Raw genomic sequence first — 22,634 nt, forward strand, 5'->3', positions numbered from 1 at the left:
TGGGCAGGATTTTACGGCTGCGTGCAACGTGCCGCTGATTTATTAAGCCTCGACCGTCACGCGCATACCAGTTGCATTTTAATTATTCCCCGGCAGCGAGCATTAAAAAATTTGTAACCCTTCGCGGGCGGTGAATAACGACGATCGTTTCGCGTACGAGACTTCTCCGTCGCGTGAATCTCTCTCTCGCTACGAATTCTCGACTGGATCGTTAATCCGTCGTTCAGCGTTTCGTTCGCGAGTATTGCGTTTCATTTTCGATAATTTAAGTACCGGATGAACGACTAACGACAGTCAACGCCTTCGATATTACGGTGAATTACGTGTTTCGTAGAATGATTCTTAAAATGAACTCGTGATTCGTAAGTTGAACATTTCTATTCCCCCCGGGTGTCGAAATTCGCCTCCGCTGTACGAAAAATGAACGTACCAACCCTGGAGCGACGTTTGCTTTAAGAATCGTTACTGTAGACGGTTGCATCCCCAGGTGTGGTCGAATATTGTGTGAAGCGTTTAACTGAAAATACCTAAATATTCCCGTTATTTGTGATTTCAAGAAGAAACTCTATTGAGTAAAATTAAGTCACGAGTATGAGGAGAAAAATAGGGAGTGATTTCTTTATGATAGAAAGAGTCTTCTTCAGGACCTACAAAGAAATATGTGTAAACAATTTCCTCGTATTCCCTATAATATCGTAAATTTATTGAATTTACATTACTGGTGAAAAGTATAGGCCTGATTACTAAAATTAAGATGATTGTAATATTTGTACTTTTGAAGGAAATATTTGTCCATGTATTTTGAAAATATAATAGCTTTCTATAAACGTTTGAATTTATTTGTGTGACAAATTTTACGCAAAATGCAACAGTGGATGGTTATGGAAACGATCAAAGACAATTGCGTACGGAATTCTCCTAGAACATCTTACGTTAAGATTATTATTATTGTTATTGTTCCGTGGCGCTACCCGATATCGAACATTATTGGCCGTTAGTCTGGGACCCACAGTTTATGGTGTGTTTCAAAGCACCAAAGTCAAGAGTAAATGGGAGTTTCATGATGGTCACCCGTTTATTCGTGTACTATTCGTGTCCCAGTAGAGATCGTATTAGTTTATATTAAACATTATGTTTACCGTTCAAATTAACTTGAACGAATTTATCGAAAGCTTTCCTATATATTACCAATGAAAGCCAACAAACAGAACTATTTGTAATTCATCAAGAATTATCTGCCTTACAGTTTACACACTTCTTTCAATCTCCTCGAACCATAACGATTACGCTCGTTCACAGATCGCTATCGTCTATGAAAGAGAATAAGAGCCAAGGAAGACAGAATCCGACGTCGAATGTAAACTACGAATGTTACACGAGAGGAGGCGATCGGTTGTTTTATGCGAATCGACGACCCTTTTCTGATTTCCAGTCGCGAGTAGAGCAGACGCGGGACGATTGGGAAACGCTGACTAAACATTTTCCACTGGTGGATATCCCTGATAAAAAAAAAATATTCGACGAAGGTACCTAGTCGTTCTAGCCCAGAGCGTAAAAGGTGTTCTTCAAATTTTATGAAACGGGGACTGTGGAAGCGAGATTTTATTATTCCTTATATGCCCGCGCTCGCAGCAGATATGAGAACGTACTTTAAAGCTGCGAAAATGAGAGGTAAAACTACCGGTAGCCGCGAGTCCGTATCTGCAGACACTTGGCGCGAAAAAATGTTTCTCCTATTCGAGAATGCTCTTTCTCCGTAAAAAGGTCTTTTGGGCGGTGCAACTTCGTATATACAGAATTATGCAAAAGTCTGATAATTTTAAATATAAGTCACTGTGTTGCTGCAGTTACTTCGACTAACGTTATTTCAGTTTACGGAATGGACGCTACAGAAATAATAAAATATTATTACTTAAACATCGCACCGGCTCCTAACTACTCTGCACGATGTTGCTTAGAATTCGTCGAATGTATTTGTAATTTTTACACCGCGAGAACGATTTTTCTGAGAAGCCAGTACATATTATTATTTTAGATATAACTCCAGTTTTTCGAAAATGATCTATTTTCAAAGTTCTGCCCCTGAATATACAAGTTTCTATGTACTTTCAATTTATATCACCCTGTACATCAAGTCAAAGATAAATAAAAGAAAAGTAAAGAATATAAAGTATCAAATTAGAAATTAAAAATTATGAGAGAGTACTGAGAAATCAGTACATATAATTACAATATTTTAAATATAACTCCACTATTTCGAAAATAATCTAAATATTAGTAGAGATCCCGAATATGCAAATTTCTATATATTTTTAATTTCCATAAAACCACTATATCAAGTAAAAGATAAATAAAAGAAAAGTAAATATGTAACATAATATATCAAACTGAAAATAAAAATTATAAGTGAGAACTGAGAAACTAGTGCACTGTTTCGAATGTGATCTAAATATTAGCAACGATCCCGAATATACAAGTTTTTATATATTTTTAATTTACATCGACCTGTATATCAAACAAAATATAAATAAAAAAAGTAGTAAATAATACAAAGCATCAGAATGGAGATTAAAAATTATGAGAACTGATAACATAAAGTATCAAACTGATACATAATTTTTAATCTCAATTCTGATGCTTCATATTGATATACAGATCGATATAAATTAAAAATATATATAAACTTGTATATTCGGGATCTTTGCCAATATTTAAATCATACTTACAACATTTATTTTTAGTTTGATACTTTATATTATAAGTTCTCAAAATTTTTAATCCCTACAAATCAATACATATATAATTATTTTAGATATAATTCCGCTATTTCGAAAATAATTTAAAATCAGCCTGTCGAAACGCAAGGGTAGTTTAAGACGGAGAACGTTTATCTATGGCTTCCGGAACTCTATTAATCTTTTTTAAAAATAATAGACCGTGGTCGAGGAACGTCTCGCAAAAATCGTGAATCCGTTTTTCGCGTCGAACGAGAAACACACAGCGGTGGCGCGCCATTATTCCACCCTCTCGTTCTCCCGGTCGACCGAAGATGCCTTCGCGCTCTCGACTTGGTGCCCTTTGATTCCTCGACACGCGCAACGGCCTCAATGGTCCGCGGCGTTGGCTTTTCTCTAATTCCCGGACTTTCACACATCCGGTATGAAATTTTAATATACCGAGATTGCGGATCGCGTTCCACATTTCCGAGTACATTCAACGTTTGCTGAAACGCTCGGGGAAATGTAGGTCTGGCCCGGGATATATCTCCGGGGCGGGCATAAAGAGGTAGGGGGCGGAAACGTTCGCGGCACCGTCGAGAATAAAACAGACCGATTCGGGACGTGGCATTGAATCAATTCGTATTCATTTAGCGCAGGTGTTGCTAACGGTGAAAAATCGTTTTCACCTTTTTTATCCCCCTCCCGGAACGTCCTGCGCGGGCAATGAAAGGTACTCGTTACCTAGCGCCGCGAAACGATGCTGCTTCAGAAGGGTGGATACAGTAGGTGGAACCTTCGAATGATTTATCGTCCGCGACACTCGCCCCGTTCCTTTGATAAAAATAGCTTCGAGTTTCTCGCCCAGAGTCGCGGAGGGCTACCCGGGTGGGTGGAGCGCAGTAAACGTCCCCGCGCGTTGTCGTCCGAGGGAAAAGTTGAATTTGTAGCCGACGAAATATGCTCTGTCATTAAACCCCGCTTTGGGAACGCCTACCGGCGGTTTTTTGGCAGCCGCGTTTTAATGGCTCCGACAATCACGATTCTTAATAGAGCGATCTCGACTAATTGTATGCGAGCACGCTGTAATCGCCCAACGTTCGTTCCGATCCTAAGTATTGCTGAAGTTTTGGTAACACATTGAACCCGCGAACTAAAAGTTTCGATATACACGTTTGGAACAAAACTTCGTACTGAATTATGTTTTTTATACGCGGAATAGAGTATTGACTGTACGAAATTTACGAATGTAGTTTTTACTACTGTTACATAAATAATTAAGTTTTTCTCAAAGGAAACAGTAATATTAGTTATACTCGAATTTAAAAGTTTATACTCTATGTTGTTTGCCTTGTAGAATTTCTTTTGAAGATACATCGCTTAATGCAAACATATTTGAAATAAAGTTTGAAGCAAGTACGCATAAAAAGAGAAATAAAAATACACCTTCAGGCATATTTCAAAAGAGTACCTCGAAACTTAAGGAATAATCACGTTTGCAACAGAAATCACAGCCAAGATCGATATACAAACTATATTATATATTTTATACTAAACAGCTTATCATCAAAGATGTATTTTTATTAAATAAAAAATTCAGTGAAAGAAAGAAGACTCTAATGCCTGAGAGTGGAAAGTCGGACAAAAGCTTGTTTAAAACGCACAGTCGCTTATTAATACTGTTTACAAGTATATTGTATAATTTCGAGAATATTGGAAGCAAAGTACCATCGACTCTGTTTTAATTATTCGTTTAAGAGACTTAATTGTCCCTCCACAGTTTGTGAGTATATAATATTGCACGCTTCTACTGTACGCGTATAATTAATCTCAATATCGACGGAAAATACGTTATTGGAAAGTTTCTTCATTCGTGATATTTTAATAAAGTCCCCGTCGATGCTGCAATAATTGCAAGGTATATTAATTTCGTAAGATCCTTTTCCGCGACTGTGCGGAGACGGATAATACGGCGTCACGTCGCCTCCGGTGGGGAGTATTTTATTTTATCCGATTCCTGTAATTCGATCACTCATCATTATCCTTCTGTTTCCTTTGTTTCAGGTGAGTAATTTACCGGTTACCTCGTTCCCCCGTTGGAAATCGCTTTCGTGCGGTAAGTCGCTCGACTGTGAACAAATTGGTTACAATTAATGGAAATTTCCCTCGGCTCGATTGGTATCGTGCCTTAGCACTTTCATCCAGGGCTGAATAGAAATTTAACGGTAGTCAGCGGCCACTCAGAGATACTATTTATTAGCGACAAGTAATTTAATTAACACGCTCCCCTGTCGTTGTACAATCGAAACGTTTGTAATCAATGAAATCGAACGGCAATCGAACACAGCGTACGAGCTTCAGTCACTTGCAAATTTCTCTTTGCACTTAATTACCGACTGCCATCGTATATTTTTTTTATTCTACTACAAGAAACAAATAGAACGCGTGTACCATAGTGTTGGAAAACTGGACAAATTCGATACTATAACCTAAACAAAGTACAGCTTTTGATAAACTAAACATTGTTTTCTTATTGAGAAGATTACTTTTTTAAAAAATAAAGTATTTTGTTATGTAAAGTGTAAAATTAATTACAAAAGAGAAAAATAACGGTACACGGTGGATTGATCGAAGGAAACACAATTTAATCTGTACGTCTGGTTAGGGGGTGAGTAATACTATTTGCCACCAACTCTGACGCCCAAACTTATCAATTTTTCACGGTTATAAGTTGTTTAATATAGCGTAATAAACAACATTTGGTGAAAATAAATGGAAAGAATTTATAAGAAACAAGTCTCTTTTCATTTATAATACGAACACGAGTAGCTGTGCCTAAATTACGTAGTTTTTTATGGTGTATTAGCAATCAAAATTCCGTATTTTATGAAACAGTTCGTCGCTAAAATCTGTCAAAGCAGTAGTGAAAGAAAGTATGGCGCACGTCGTGCCTTAAATTCGGTCGAACCTAGCGCAACGTGCGTTGCACCGGAAAGCAACGATATCCGTAACGCTGTCGTATCCAGTAAAATAAAAAATTTCGTATCGTTGCTCGATACAAGCTGACCATGCGGCGGACGTCTCGGGAGGGTCCGGAATTTGAGAAGGGAAGATCAAATAAGGGGCAAAGAAACGACGTGGAAACGGAAAAAGAACGGAAAGGGATAGGGAAACGGTCAGATAGAGAGGGAAAACGAGCGTGGAGTAGACGTCGCGAACCGATCGCCCGTGAAGCTGGTTCGGCGGGTAGAAAAATTGTGTGATACACGTCTGTGGGAGGGTCGGGGGGGATCCACCTTCGGCGAATAAGCCGGGGTTGATAACGAAAACCGTCGATTCACACTCGGCGGTGAGACTGCAAGGGCCGATGAGAAAGAGAAGAGGAGACCGAACGAACGTGGGGTGAACGAAGGTTCAACGAAAGAGGGAGAGGTTCGAACCAGATGTAAGAGAAGGATTATCTAGCGTCGGGGCTTCGAATCTGATAGTGACTGTTCCGGAGGGTGTTTTCAAAGGTTGGTACGAGGTTAAGCGGAGCGGAGAGGTATGCTTTTAAGGTATTGGCCTCTGACGGGAAGCGAGTCGAGCGGAGAAGACCGCACGTTCACGAACACCCTGACGTATTATACGCGTAAAATGGAAGTTCCGTGGCAAATCCGTGACGCTACTTACCTCGAGAAACGTTCCTGACCTTATCGACCCCGCCGGTATAAATCGTCCACCGTTGGAAGTTTTCGTTTTGTCGCGGGAAACCGGGACCCCCAAGGGATCCTCGTGCACCGGGACAAAATTGTCGAAACGTGGTCAAACTCTGTAATTACGAAATTTTTAAAACACACCCGATCGTGAAACTAGACATCTGGGTCCGCGTTTATCTTTACTTAACCCTTGGCACTCGACAACTTTTCTTCGTCTATCACTAACTCGAACACACTTTCATCTTTTCTTTTTTAATTTACCCTTAGAGGGTATATCCTAATACGTGACTATTCAAAACTGATTTTATTTTATCTCTCGTAGAACGAACTTTTACGAGCCTTCACGTACTGAATTATACGCAAATTAAAACACAGAAACGACAGTTTATATAGAAGCATTTAATTTATATTTTTCTGCTGACCTTGTGTTCCCTTTTATCTATTGATGCAGATTCCATACGATTTCTGTAGGTCCAGAGATTACTCTGAAATGTTCAGTTTGCTCGATACTATAACCAAACCTGACTTTTCCTAAAACGTTTTCTTTGCATTCGCGTTGCTTCGTCCTCGTTTCCGTGATCTTTGATCTCCGAAGCGTCTCGTCGGCTCGGCCATGTGATTACGTCCCAGCAGGTTGTCGTTAACAAAAAAATTTACAATGCGATTGTTCGCGTAACGAGGTGTATCGTCGCCAGACAGAGCGAAGTCGATGCCTCGGAAACTGCGACATTTCCCTTGAGACTCGTCCCTAAGTCACGGGGCCCTTCAATCATTATCGAATCTTTGGAATTACGCGGCAACAGCCGATCGACAAATACCCGACATTTAACGATATTATCCTTGCAATTATCGCGACAAAGTTTCGAAATTTCGTTAGATACGTTTGCATCCACCACGCGTTGTCGAAGGTAATATATGATAGCGATAAAAGGACCTGTGACAAGTTAAAAGGCTAACTCCTTTTCTCTTCGTAATCGAGAGAAAAATTTTTAAACTCAATTTTCTACGTTCCTTAGTTTGTGTTGGAGTTTTGGCTCATGGCACGTCCGCGCGATAGAATTTTGATACTGACCGTTTAGTTACTTTTTAGCCTTAGGATTTCTGCGCATTTACCCGCTGCTAATTATAGTTTGAAAGTTTATAGGAAACTTCAAATTCTAATTAGACCGTGGAGGACTTGGGATTTCTTCTTGCTTTCCGTGAACTTCAATCAAACTTCGTACTGACCAGGACCGGAATATTGTAAAGGATTCGCGCGCTACGATGCAAAATTCAGGAATCTGACAAAAAAATAGTTTTCGTTAATATTCATTCAATCTACAGTCTCTTCAGGCCGCCTCGAAAGTAATTCACGAAACTTTCAAGCTGGACACGCTTTTAAACGTTCTTTCCTATTGGTATCTTTAAATTTCATACTTGAGTCTTGCACTGTGTGGATTTTTCTATCTGAACAGAGGCAAGTTCATTTAAGAAAAATTTTTTTAATTTAATTTTTAAGATTCTTTTAGGCAGCGATGAACACAATATTTCATTCGTTACATAATCAATTCCACGATTGCGTAAATTAATATTTGTGATCATTAAACAGTGGATGTTTATGCATTTATGGGGAATTTTAATTCTCAAACATCAACAAATCTTCCATTTCATTAATTCTATTCATAAAAATATGAATTTGCATAAAGTTTAGTGATGATTCTAAGGAGATCTTTGAAAATGACTACTGTTTACTTCCCTTAAGGAACTATTTAGAAACGAATGCCAAAGCAATCGTTCGGTGTCGTTCATTACTAGTATCTCAATTTCCTTCGTTCAACTGTGGATGTTACAGAGTCCCGGGGTTCAAACCTCAATTCGAACGTCAATCTTTCACCCGCGGAGTAACTGCTTCAACTCTTTCACTGCTGCAATCAATGTCTGTCGATTTACTACGGTCAATAACTACGTATAATCCTGTAAAATGTTTCTATCCCGGTACTGATTTTATTTAAACTAGCGGTTAAAGCAATTCACTCCGTTTAATTCTACAGGGAAAGAGTTAACCAATTAAGCTGTTCGAGCCACCGACGAACTCCTCGCTACCAAACTCTCGTAACCATAATGGTTACGATATTCTACTAGAAGGTGTAGAAACAAGGTGTAAATTTCTTAATTCTCGAAGCACGTTTTGCAGAAAGTAATGTTTATATTTCATTATTATTACTTGTTAAGAAAGTGTTTCTACATCGTTTATAGACACTGGGGAACAAGAAGGTATAAAAATTATTATCTCGTAAGATTTTGAGTGTGCATTAAACTACGTAAATTTTGATTCTATGTAACCATAATAAACATTTGAACGATGAGACGTTCTTTAACCAAGTGTGGTTCGAGAAAGGTCCTTAGTATTTCTCAGTTAAAAATAAATATAGAAAAACATGCTATAGATGCTGATATAAGTATCAATCAAATTTATGGTAGTATTTGTTCCAAAGTTAAAACATTCGAGGATCGAAATTATTCGTGGCTCAGTTATATTGAAATTGACACTGTACCAGTGTTTAAGTATAAATTGACAGTCTTCTATGAAAAGAGTACCGATAAATTAATTTAGACCAACATGCTGAATAACTTTTCCCTATATATATGTATACGTAGGGTATATATAGATATACCTGGTGGTCAGATATATGTAAAAGTTTCTGTGAACTAAGAAAAGATATTCGTATTTTAGGACTTTGCTTTGTTGCACATATAACGAAAAATAATGATTAATTAGGACTAGGGTAACACAGTTATTTTGAAAAAAATTAAGTACCACTGATATTGCAACAATATGATTAAAAAATAATATTGGTTTAGAACATCAAGGATCTAGGAAGGTCTCATCAAAAAAATAAATTGTTCTGTTTTACTGAATTTAAAGGAGGGCAACTGATCGTAATTATGAACCTTCATAAACTTACTATCACTGAATACTCATAGAACTATTGTAGACATAGTTTTTCTTTACAATTTAATCAGAGGAGATATAAGATGCCAATGTCTTTTAGAAATTTAATTTCTATGCACCTTAGAGATCTTTCTGGTTTAACGCGTAATTTATAATTCTAAATATATAAATTCCGCTAGATTATACTTTCTTTCATCTTCACTGAACCAACTCAGAAAATATTAATCTATTTTTCTATATATCTGTATGCTCTAATGTGGTTACCCGTGCAATAAATTCTCATTATCATTAAACGAACGAGGCTGAAACTTTAACGTATATCTCGAGAACGGACTCTCGAATATACGTAGACGAAAAAGTTCCGAATATTCGTCCGTACAACATCATAGAGATCCACGAGGATGTAACTAATCCACAGATTCGCCGCGATCTCATCGTCGCGTCGTTCGCGTAACATATTCGCCGCAACTTTTGCCGCGAGAGTTATCCCGGAAACGTCCATTCATCGTCGTAAGTTCGCCCAGCGTGTTTCCCCGTTTACAAAACTCCGACACCGGGGGCCCCGGTTGGCGAACTCCCGTGTCCGGACGAAACGGTTCCCTAAATCAGGTCTCCCTTGCCGGAAACGATACACGGGGCGTCAGGTGTTACACGCCGTCCAAGATGATGAAAGATGCCGTCAGCCGTCACCTTGGTTGAAGATCCTTCTGACTGGTGGTTTCCATCGACTCTGTCAGTTCGAGCATGAAATTACCAGCGCGAGCGGTACAAGGGAGCTCCGTGGAAGGAGACGAAGAGGCGTGGGAGGGTGACAGAGGAGGATTGGTGACTACGAGCGGCTGGAGCAACGGGACGATGAGGGAAAGACGATGAGGCGGCGTGAACGCGAAGAATGGTGGCAACAGCGACCGTAAGCGTCGGGGGTTCGAGGAGGAGGAGGAGGGGGGATCAATTATTGTCATTCCAGGTTGTAGTCGCTGGATCCTGATGCCTGGTTTCGCGTTGTGTGTTACTCGGTAACACGACAATCCGTTACCGAAGGCAACCTCGGCCCGACCTCTTCTCTCGTTCGCTCGCAAAGCGACCTCGACATACCGGCGTATCATGACTCGGTAATTTGTCACGAATAACGCTTATTAGACGATTCAGCCGTTGCTCTGCTCGGTCATTTATCGACGCGTCTACGATACCGGGAATTTCATTAAGATCACCGGGCGGAGATTGCGAGCGGGCGACTCTTCTTGCCACTGGTATGCGATAATCGTTGCTACGGCCGCGTAACGATCGTCCGATAGTCCTGGGACTGTCTCGACTCGCTGGCTAATCGTGGACGATTAATTTCACCTGGCACATTCTGACTGAAACGCTTAGACTGAACGTTGGATGGTCAGACGTACGTAGGAAGTAGTATTTGTTCCGCCCTTACGCTGTTACATCAAGGGGTAGTTTTATTAGGTCGTTCCATATGTTCGTACTAAGTTTTATACAACTCAAAAAGCAATATTTTAAACATACGATGGAATTTTATGAAAAATTCTTTCGCAGAGTGGTTATATCGTTGATACAAAATTTCTTTGAGTTTTTATTAAAACGTTGATATTTTCGAATTGTTTGCCCACTAATAAGCCTGGTGAACGTTGTATTTTATTTCTTCTGAGGTTCGGTTTTATTACATGCTAACAAAAATATTCATGCAATCAGGCTCAAGCGCGACCAAGAAAATTTCGAGCTTCGACACAATATTTGTTCCAAATTTCTATGAATTCGTGATGTTAGTTTGAAATTTCAGAAATCCCTTGAACTGACAAATTTTGTTTGTTTTCTATTAAATTACGAGCATTAACTTACGGGACATTTTTTTTGTCTCGTAGCTTCTCACAGCTTGGAATCTTAAAAATATTCTGTTACAAGCTACACGATTCCACGAAAAATTAGCTTTTACCGGTACAAATACGTTTTGAGGGGTTGGGTTGGGGAGAAACGAGGCTTTTAATTGTACTAAATACAACTTGGTTCGCACGGTAGAAACACGTGATTATCATTATCCTTCCTTGTTAATGTCTTCCGTGTTTATTCTACACCATTCTCAGTTCTCATAATAATAATGTTCGACGATAAATGGTACACGAAAGGATAGAGTTTTTGTTATTTAATTTTATTTTGCATCGAGTGGTTGATTAAATATGTATGTCAGTGCCGTGCTGTTTTCACATAGAACATACGGTTTAGCGTTTGGACGTTAAACGTCAGCTGGCGACTCGAAATTGCCTAACTATTGAGTGTGACTTGTTTAAAGAGAGGGGAAGATATTAAAGAGCAGAGACGCCTTCTGCATCCACCATCAAAGGAATATCCAACGATCTCTTTCTGCTGGCTATCGATCCCTTACCAAATGCTATACTGCGACGGCTATCAAATTCTAGACCAATAGGTATAGTCGTGGCCAAATTGATGCAAACATATAATAAAAATTTTATTTTTTGAAGAAAAGAGTTTCTTATTTCATAAGCATACATTAAAGTAGTTTAATTAATGTCAAATTTTCTTGGTTTGAACTTCTAATGGAGATTATTTTGCGACGTAATTTACAATAACGTCTACGTTATATAATCAAAGGTTTCCTACATCGATAAATCACGTTCTTTTAGGATGGAATATATGTTATTGCAAACAATTGCTATAGGAATTAAATATCCTGCACAATTAGGCATATGTTTTATTAGTCTCGGATACATAATTTAAATATTTTCATCGTCATGCTACATTTTACCTAACATGTTGAAAAATACTCCAAACATTGAAATTTTAATATAATCGTGCAAATATTTTTTCCTTTTCTAAATGAACATTTATATTATATAATAAAAAGAAATAACTGCTGGAAATGAGACACATAATGCAGAAATTAAAAGAATAAATCTTTTTTGTATTGTAAGAATGCTTCGATACAAGACAATGTTCAGAACTCTTATTTGTTTAACTTCTAACATGATTTTTTACTAGGGAGCTAAAAAAATTAATTCTCAAAATTATATGTTAATTAAAATAAATCTCGACAGAATTCTTGAATTTATACAGGCAGTGATAATAAAGCTCTACGACAAATTGCAGAGATATTAATTTATGTTAATTTTTCATGGACAATTTAAAAGGTTTAGTCTGATAGTGAATCTGTAAATAAGTATGTATACAGGGTGTTCGGCTACCCCTGGGAAAAATTTTAATGAGAGATTCTAGAAGCCAAAAAAAGACAAAAATCAAGAATATCAATTCTTTGACAGAGGCTTCATTCATAAGTTATTAAAAAATTAAATTAAAAAATTTCAAATCATTTTTGGTGAATAGACATACCCCCGAAATCCTACGCACTTTCGAGAAAAAAATTCATTTCTGAAAATATAATGTCTGACCATATCGATATGTTTCACTGAATTTTCATGCGAATCTTTAAAACGTCATAACTCCTGAATGGATTGGACGATTTTAATGTTTAAAAAAGCAAACTACGCGTATTTTGGTGGAGAATATGTAGAAATTCTAAAAATATTGAAAAAGATGCTTCTTGACCCCGTAAAATGCGAAAAACCCCGTAAAAATGGTCCAATTTTCAAACAACCATAACTCCTAGAATAGGGAATATATTTCAATGAAACTTTTTTCTAAAGTAGAGCTCATGGGTACCTACAAAAAAGTATTACACAACTTTCCTGTAGGGCGTCAAATGAAATTACTAAACATCAAAAACGAATTTTTAAGAAAAATCGACAGGGGTAGGTGTCTAAATTTTCGACGAAAAAAAAATTTTTCAAATCGTTCTAAAAAAATTATTTTCTGTTGCGGGGGTCAATTACGATAATTTTTGGCGAATAGACCTACACCCGAAATCCTACCCACTTTCTAGAAAAAAATTCAGTACGGGCGGAACTTTAAACGTTAATAACTATTTATCGAAGCCTGCATCAACAACTTAGTGTTCCTGATTTTCGTCTTATTTTGGCCTCTAGAATCACCCATTAAAATTATTCCCAGGGGTGGCTGAACACCCTGTATATACTGATGTTAAAATGCAAATAGAAAATTTAGACTTTGGTCTCCGAATAAATAACAAGTTATTTCGTGCCGGTGCAATTGTATCGGAAATTCTGAGATAGTTCAACGCACGATTAAAATATTCAATGTCGTGTCAGTGGTGAATGTCGAAAAATTTGTCATCGCGACGATTCGAAGTTTTCTGGAAATTCATGAAAAAGGAAACAGACGCGGTTACCGAGCCGAAAAAAGTAGGTCGCGCGTAATAACTCGGCCGCGCGAACGTTGTGTGATTTCCTCGTCGCGCGGACCCCTTGATTTCGCGATAAAGTTATTGCTTGGCAGAATTTAAATATGCAACGTGTCCGACGTGGCGCAAAAAGAACAACGGGAGGCGGCGCTCGCGGCCGTTCCTACGACGCTGCGATTCCGCGGAGGGAAAAATTTTATTTCGCAGCGCCGCTTCGTAACAGCTTGCACAAAACTGTCGGTGATATACGAGCCCGTGCAGCTACCTGGAACGGGGCCATCCGCATTAAAAATACACAGCAACGCCAAAATTGATGGACGAGCGGCGGTAGCTGTAATTATTATTATAAATCATCGCGGCGGGCAGACACAAACCCCGGTAACTTGTATTGTCTACTCGCTCGTGACGTTTTATAATTTATAAAATAACGACCGTCGGCGGTCGAACGTGGCCGGATCGCGAGCCTCGGAACGTCCAACATTAATATTTCAAGTGATCGAATCAACGTGGAAAATTCTGACGCAACGACCGGTGTCGTGATTTCCCGTAAATACGATGCCGCTGCCCGAAAACGCAAAACTGATTAATAAAATCGCGATATTCTTCACGGTCGGTACGTTCGTAAATCACGGGAAAATGCGAAACTGTCGGAGTTCGTTAGCGAACCGTAAAACGAAACATCAGCTGCATTTTATGTTTTCCCTCTCTTCCTTTTTTTCTCCTTTTTTTTTCTTACGACGCTCGCGCAATTTAATGACCCGTGCGAGCGAAGGCGTGTCATTCTCGAACAAACTGTAATTCTCGTTACAAAGAGTAAGTAATCTTGGGCCAACGATACGCGCGTGATCTTAATGATTTTACTTGATTTATTTCTCGCGGGACGAATCCTTTGATGCACGAAGTAATATTATCGAGAGACCGCGAAAAGATAGGACAAACGTAGAAAACTTACAAAGTAATCCACTCCATAAATCGATTGATAATTTCTACAATTTGAAAAGAAATAGAAATAGAATTGACAATGACCTTTCTGTTACATGCGAAGCAATTTAAGTTTAACGATAAACGTCATAGTTATTGAACGTCTGAAGTACTTTGAAGAAAAAAATATAATATCAAGAATAATATTGAACTACTCGGAAAAAGCTAAGTCAATTTTACGTACTGCATTCTGCTATGTGTACTTGTTTCTTATCTTTATCATAGAGTCACTAATGACTGTGTCAATAAAAAATATCAAGAGAAAAGTAGCAAATAGCATGCATAAGTATACCTGAGGAATTATATTTGTCTCAAAGTGCTGAACGATGTTTTACAAAGAAGAGAGTATACTTTTTTAAATTTCATTTCGCATAGAATATGACTATATTGAAATAAGATTAATTTAATACGTCGCGTTGCTTCGCGAACGTGACATGCAAAATGAAAAATGCTCAAGTTGAACGAGTAGAAAATAATAAAAACGTTAACCAACGTTGCAACGGACGCTGAGCATAATAGCCTATATTGTATTTACAAATTAAACAAAAAAATTTTCATTCGTAGTATTTATTACTATATGCTGTTGTTACATCGACCGGTATTACGTATCAGCGGAAGACTGATATTGGAGAATTTTATTCCTGTTTTTGAAAATAAACAGCGCGTTTAAAATAAATATAATAAAGGGATATAAATATTCAGTAAAATATCCATTTTTTAGTGCAACGCAATATGCTAGGAAAAATCCATCGAATTATCAGTTTTCAAATACGCTTGTATCCCATTAATTGGAAATATTATTCAGTCTCACGGGTTCCTGCAATTTCTACAGTATTATTTGAAAATTTGCAATCAGCTATTCTGTCAATGAATATTATGAATTTCTCATTCACGGTATATAATCAGGATATCGGGTCTCTGTGCATTTTCGCTGTCCATGTATGTACACAGAAAAGAATGAAAGTTGGACGTTGAATCTCATATAATATGAATATCGTTTTATATTTTCATGACTATATTTCTCTCGAAACATGCGCGTTCAATTATAATAATAATAATTTTATAAAGCATCGGCTTTCTTGTTTATATGTTATTCTACTCTCTCGATAAATATATTATTCCTGGTAAAGCTATCACAAATCATTCAATAGAAGGAAGCGTTCTCTTAAACTTTCATACAGTGAAATATCGAGTCTGTAACAATCCGTGCGTCACGTTCCCTATTACACAATTTCCTTTAAATAATTTCCATTCACTCTGTATTCCCTAGGCTGGTCATTTTAATATAATAAAATCGATGTTATTATTCTACAAATTGAATTACCGCGATGATTACAAACGGACGATTATTAAACATATTAAACTGCGTAAAGTGGCTGTAATATGATCTGTTTTCCAGAAAATATGAAAACAATAAATGGTTCCAGATTTCCAGAAATTCGTTCGCGTCCTGAAGAAATCAATGTACGGGAAATTGATTGGTATTTTTGGTATGTTCATAGACCGCATATAAATAGAAGGAGGATGTTATTCATTTACTCTACAAATGCATCTCTAGAATCATGATAAGATTGTATATAATACAATGCTGGCAGATTATCTCCAACATATTATTTGTCTTTTCAGTTGTCCATGTAATGAATCTCAATTTCATGAATCAATCAATTTCCTGTAAGAAAAATTGTTCATGATGTTGAAAAATACTCATCAGAGAATTTTACTCAAAAGGGGAAGCAATTGAATAGTGTACAGGAGTTAAAAATATGTTGAAGAAAAATGGAATAATACAATGCAAAAAAACGATTAAAAAAGTGTACAAATCAAAGTTAGAAGTTATAAAAATCAAAGAAGACAATACACGCTATTAATAAGCCATTTTACATTTACAGTTTTGTCGCGGTTAATGAATGGTATTTCGATGCAACTTTCGAACTTCATGGTCAATGGTCAACATCGTTGTTATAGGGATACAAAACTTTAAAAGCATTTTTCTTGAAACTATATTTACCAGAACGGTGTCCATGATATCAAAATATACTTGACCAATTGACTTAAAATCTTAGATGCACATTCAATACACGTTTGACTGCAGCTTGTACTAGAATCACCCCAAAATTTTTACTTTACCTTCCTTTGGACACAAAAAATTAAAAAAAACACGACAAAACACAAAATTGATAATCAAATAAGGTGTTGCCATTTTTTAAATATTCGACTCTTTTTTGTTCTGGTACCAGCCATAGCCAAACTCATTTAGGTTTTTAAACAAATTTAGAAACGTCACTAATGCATGCATAAATAAACCTTGTAAATTTTACTACAAAAGGTGTTACAGTTTATTTGCAAAAAATTCCTCAAAGAAAAAAACACATTTCACGCTAGAATACCCTTCAAGTATTTCTTATATTTTTGCATATTACGTGCAATGCATAGTTTTTTCAGAATTAAAATTTCTTCGCAGTCCACTAATAACACGCTGAATACAAATAAATAAAATTCTTCTCTATCTAAAAAATTTATACGTTTTTATACTATTGTCGTAGTGACCTTTCTATCGATGTGTGCATCCGCTCCTGTTGGTGGCTCGTGGGAGACGCCTAATCCCCGCCCGGGGCAGGTGGGTCCAGGTGGACGAAAGATTCCCGGCGATCGGTCGTCGCTTTCGAAATCCAAGGTGTACATACGGGTCCGCGCGTAGGCGGAGCGGAGAAGCAGAAGGTGGGATTGGTCGAAGGAGGCGAGGAGAGGACGGCCAGTCTGGTTCTCTCCTAATTTGACGCTTTCGATAAATTTAACAAGCTCGTCACGAAGGGAGGGCCCTGTATGTCCGGGCACGATGCCAGACTCTTGGCGCGTCCGACGCCGCGCACACCCGACACCATTACCTTCCCGTATTCCCGGCCGTGCGTCCCGAGGGAACCCGCCGGGTCGTCGGCGTCCACTTGGTAATACGCTTCCTCCTCCAACCTTTCCTACCTACTATTCCTCGAACATTCTGCGACTCCTTCGCTCGTACCTCCGCTTTGCCCGATGCCCAGACTGGCATCGTTAGGATGCTTTTGCTTGCGTCCCATGGCCCCCCCCCCCTCCACAAGCCCCTCGAACACGGTGCTGGCAGCCCCTTCCGTTTCTCCTTATATCATTCGTCCCGAGGAAAATTCGCCTTTAAGGCCGAGCCCGCTGCGAATCGAATGGAAAACTCGACGATTGTCCCGGACGCTTCACTCGTCGGATGCGTGCACGCTTCTATTCCCCGAGAGCTGCCCTCCCTCGGACATGGAAATCTTTTTCCGATGCAAAGCAGTCCGGGTGTCCGTTTTGCCAACGTTTCCTTTCGTTTCGATGGATTCGGGAATTACTTTTCGCGCGGACGTGAACGGCGTTTGCGTTTGGTCGCGATGCACGATAGAATAGGAAAGGTTCAAAGAGCTCGAATATGTAAAAGAGCAAAATATCTCGCGATGGAAATTGCAAGTTGTGGATAGACTGTGGATGTTTGTGCAAATTCATATTTTTATTAATAGAATTAACCCTCTTGATGTACAATGACGAGTGTGACTCGTCACAAGTTCCCAATCATGAGTCTTATATATTAAAATCAACACACTTTTACATTCACGAGGTACTTGTAAAACAAATCTATTCTGTTTCGTGACCATTCCTTATACGTACAAATTTAAACGAAATTAAATAGTATACGTGTAAAGAATTATTTGGAATTAAATCGTACGTCAAGGGGTTAATGAAATGGGAACTTTGTAGATATAATATAATAATTTGTATCTTACTTTAAGTATTTCTTATATTTTTGCATATTAAGTGCCTTCTGTAATTTTTTGAGAATTAAAATTTCTCATAAATGCATAAACATCCGCAGTCTGGTTAGCTATTAAACGTTTGTAAATGGAGCTAGGTGATTCAACGGTTCCGCGATGGTACCGTAAACTTTTACGCGAAATGTCCCATCAAATGTAAAATTGGAATCGTTTATAGTTTGATAGATAAAGTTATCCTTCCCAACGGTCTCTCGATTCCGCGATAAAATTGTCGCCGATCGTCGAGAAGGTCCGAAATCAATTTTCTACGAATCTCATCGTTAATATTGAAATTCGAGAAAGAACAACTTTAGAAGGTCTCGAATTATGTAGAAAATTTTGATAATCTAATTACACGTGAAATGGAGATGTCTAGTCAGTGGGAATCGTTAATCCCTGTTCAGAATTCAGCGCAGGTTCCGTGCACCGCAGTTGGAGAGATCGCGAAGAATTTTGAACTGGGTTCATTTTGTTCATCATTTCGCGGCGTCTATCCGAACTTGAATCTTTCTTTACGATTCCTTTGGACGGAATTCTTGCTTGCGTTTCCCTCCCCCGGGTCGGTGGAAGTTGCGGGTCTCGAACAACTTTCATTAATAAGATAGTGAAATTCGCGCGTAGACCGTGCACGAAAGTTTTCGCTAGTTTTTCATTTCATCTTTCGTATCCTTTAGGATTTAAGGGAGCGACCGGTAATTTCTTCGCCGCGGGGACACAAACAAAACGAAAACGGTCAATATTTGCTCGCTGCGTCCGCGGTTTTAATGCAAACAAGACGGAAAAGAGACGTCTGACGTATATAATACTCTTCTATTTTCTGTGTCTCGACGGAAATTGCGCGTTACGGTAACCCAGAATTCACGTGAACCGATTTCACTTATCGCGAAATGATAATGCAGAGGAGTTTGTTTAGAACGAAACAAAAATGAAACGATTACTCGTATATCAGAACGAAGAATTGAAAAATGTTAGTATATACGATAACTTATGTCGTACTTCGATAGTACAGAACTTTTGGTAGGAAGAGGAAATAGAAAAAAGTTGACAAGTAATAGTGTCTGATTATTTAATACTAGATTTACGTTATCGTTTTGACAGGTTTCAGTCTCCATATTTAAGTTTATAAAACTCATAAATATGTTTTGTTAACAATTTATGTTGAATTTGATTAATACAACGACACGAATATATGTCCTAATTAAAAGGAAATAACAAATTTCAAGAAAAATATGTGGAATCAATGTTCGTAAATGTAGTATTAGTGTGCAATATAGTACGCTTGGCTAACAATATTATATTTATACATATCTAATAGTATTATTTATGTTTGTTGGAAATATTCCTGCTACATATTCACGAATGAAGTCTGTTTTCTAATACTATGACCAATGTTAATATTATATTATTTATTCTTCACATCAACCATTTGTGTTTTTGATTCTGTTACGTAAGAATTTTGTCTGGCAATGAATTGGTTTCTTCCCCAAATACGTAATAGTTTTGAGAATACTAATACTAAAGTATTTTGTATTTCAATATTCTTTTATATTTTTTCAAATTAAAATCATGGGTAATACTCGCAAATCTTGATAGCGTAAAAGTTATCGGTGTTTATAAAACACACACTTAACGAAGGTAGAATAAAAACAAATTAACACTGGGGATCGATGTTGATTATAAAATGAACCTAACACTTATTCATTGTATTATAAAAGAAACCTGACTCATATTGTATCTCACAGATTTTACAAAAATATTAGCAAACAGTTCAAAATTTTCGTTTTACGAGTTCAAAAGCGATCCTTCGAATTAATGGTAGAATCCCATCAACAATTTTCAATATTTCTTTTATGAACTCCATTTCAACCGTTCCAATAATATCGACCACGAATCCTCCAATTTTAAACGCGTTTTATTTTAAAAATCCTCTTCCTCGTACAATTCTACTCATTGTGCATTTATTTTAATTTCATGCGTCATAAAATCTCCAGTAAAGTATTAGCTTGGAACGACTAAACGTAAGGAAGTGACTTACGAACGATACTTTATAGACGGATACCCTGATTTCGCAGCGTTCGCGCTACCATTTCCGTCAAGCTAAGATTCACAGCCCTCCAAGGTTCCTTTTCCAATGACCCCGGGAACACATCGGTCGAGTAACTAAATTACTCCATAACTTTTATCCCGGCCGCGCCATCGGCGTCGTCAAACTTTCCGTGGAAGCAGCCCCGAAGAGTTTGAGGATCATCTGACAGCCAGCTGCCGCCCCCGATATATGCACTCCGTCCGCGCAGCGAGAGCGGCAGCCGTCTGTCGGAGTTCATTTCGTCGGGACTTAATAAACGTTTTATACGCGAGAAGACTGCGTCCTTTTTCACAATTCATGCCCGACGAGCTTCCGGAACGTCCAGAAACGATATCGTCGTTCCTTCTCGCGCGTTCTGAATTTTCGTGGATCCTTCGCGGGGCACCGTCGAACGACGCGAGACTCGCGCGTACGACGGGTTCGAAGGAGTTTCGAGAGAGACAGGAAGTAGAGGACGGTGGAAGTGGCAAAGTGCGAATTTCGCTGGGCCGTCCAATTTTGAAGAAACGAGGCGAGGAGAGAGCAAACGAGAGCAACGTAAGGAGCAAGATTGGAGAGGGAGGCGACGTGGTAGCGTGCAAGAGTGGAGGGGGAGGGCAGAAGGAGGGAAAGAGTGCCTGTCAATCGTCGGGAAGGTGCACAGCCAAGGCAATTTCGCAGGGGTGGAAAATCAGGGCGATTCTTGAAGTCAGTAAATTTTCTTCGTCCTTCTCCTTTTCTCTGATCTCTTCCCTTGGACCGTGCCCGAGGATGTATACGTCCCCGAAAGAGGGGAAGGATACGGAAAAGGGGTTTGGGGCAGAAGAGAGAAGATAAGTAGAGGAGACAGAGAGGGTAGACAAGAAGCCAGGGCAAACGTACGTGGGCATAACCGGAGCAAAGTGAAAATTGCTGGAACCATTCGGTAGGATTGACCTTACGTGCCGCTCTATATCCCTGAGACCGTTCGCAACGGCCTTGTATACATGTCCCCGCGTATCGTTGCTCCCGTGTGTGGGTGCTCTGCACACGCGTACGTACGCGCGACGAGAGAACGTCCTCCGGTACACATAAATATCCAGGATTTTCCCCCGGCACGCTGGAAGTACTTCTTAGGCCACCTTTCTCTCCGGGATTGTCGAGGATTTCGACCGTTGTTCGGCGCGAGCTATTGCAGAATAATTCGTCCGTTCGTGAAATCGACGGGACGATGTCCGCGATCATCCTGGATCATTCGCCAGGAGAGATTTAGTGTCTTTGAACCTCCAAAGATTCTCATTATTTTCGTACGCGTTCTCGAAAATATTTTACTGCCACCTAACACGTTTGCTATGATTATTCTGCTGGAAAACTAATTATCACCGATTCTATTTGTAATTGAAAACTAATTGTCACCGATTGATTCGGAGTATTCGTTCAACTGCGTGCAAATGAAATATATTACATAATTTGACACATTGACTGCTGTGCCATATATGGGTGACATGATTCTTCACTGAGCAGCTAAAACAATTGATTCTTAAGTTTAGATGTTAAAGAAAATAAATCTAGATAGAACTCTTGAATTTTAACAAGTCACTTGGATATACTACTTTCCAGTTGTCTAAAAATAAAGTTTCGTTTTCGTGGACAATTTAAGGAGTTTGGTCTGGCAGTCAACGTGTTCATATTCTCAACAGTGCGTCAAATATAATGTAACGTTGGTTTTGGAAATATGCACTAACGAACGTGTAAAATTTAAAATTAACACGAGTTTGAAAATCGCAGGAAATGATTTTAACCGAAGTACTACTTGTTTATGGCGTCTGACCATTGCGTGCTGTTTCTACTTGCATTACTCTTCGTAAACATAGTCAGTGGTATGCAGTAACGTCTGTTTCTCATCGATCTCTCTATTTTGTAGCTACTTAGGATTAAAACGGATAATTCCATAGTCAGAATTTACGAAACATCGATGAAAGTAGAAGTAGCGAGTAATGGACAGACACGATGGATTTTCAAAATCGATTATCTCGAAAACAAAGTCTTGGAGCAGAAAGTTTCGTTCTTCATTTTCGATATACTTTTTGATGGAAAATTATTTCTAATTACTGTCATCGTACAATTCAGGAATTCGTAGTTTATACTGCTCAATTGTATATGAAATT

At 38.5% G+C, this 22,634-nt stretch overlaps 1 protein-coding gene across 7 annotated transcripts in view; it reads left to right on the top strand.

The window, feature by feature from the left end:
* Rbp6 (RNA-binding protein 6) overlaps positions 1-22,634 on the top strand; it is a 1,141,481-nt gene that overhangs the window by 551,285 nt on the left and 567,562 nt on the right. The window lies entirely within an intron of this gene.

This window comes from Colletes latitarsis, chromosome 4 (genome assembly GCF_051014445.1).
Source record: "Colletes latitarsis isolate SP2378_abdomen chromosome 4, iyColLati1, whole genome shotgun sequence".
Classification (NCBI taxonomy): domain Eukaryota; kingdom Metazoa; phylum Arthropoda; class Insecta; order Hymenoptera; family Colletidae; genus Colletes; species Colletes latitarsis.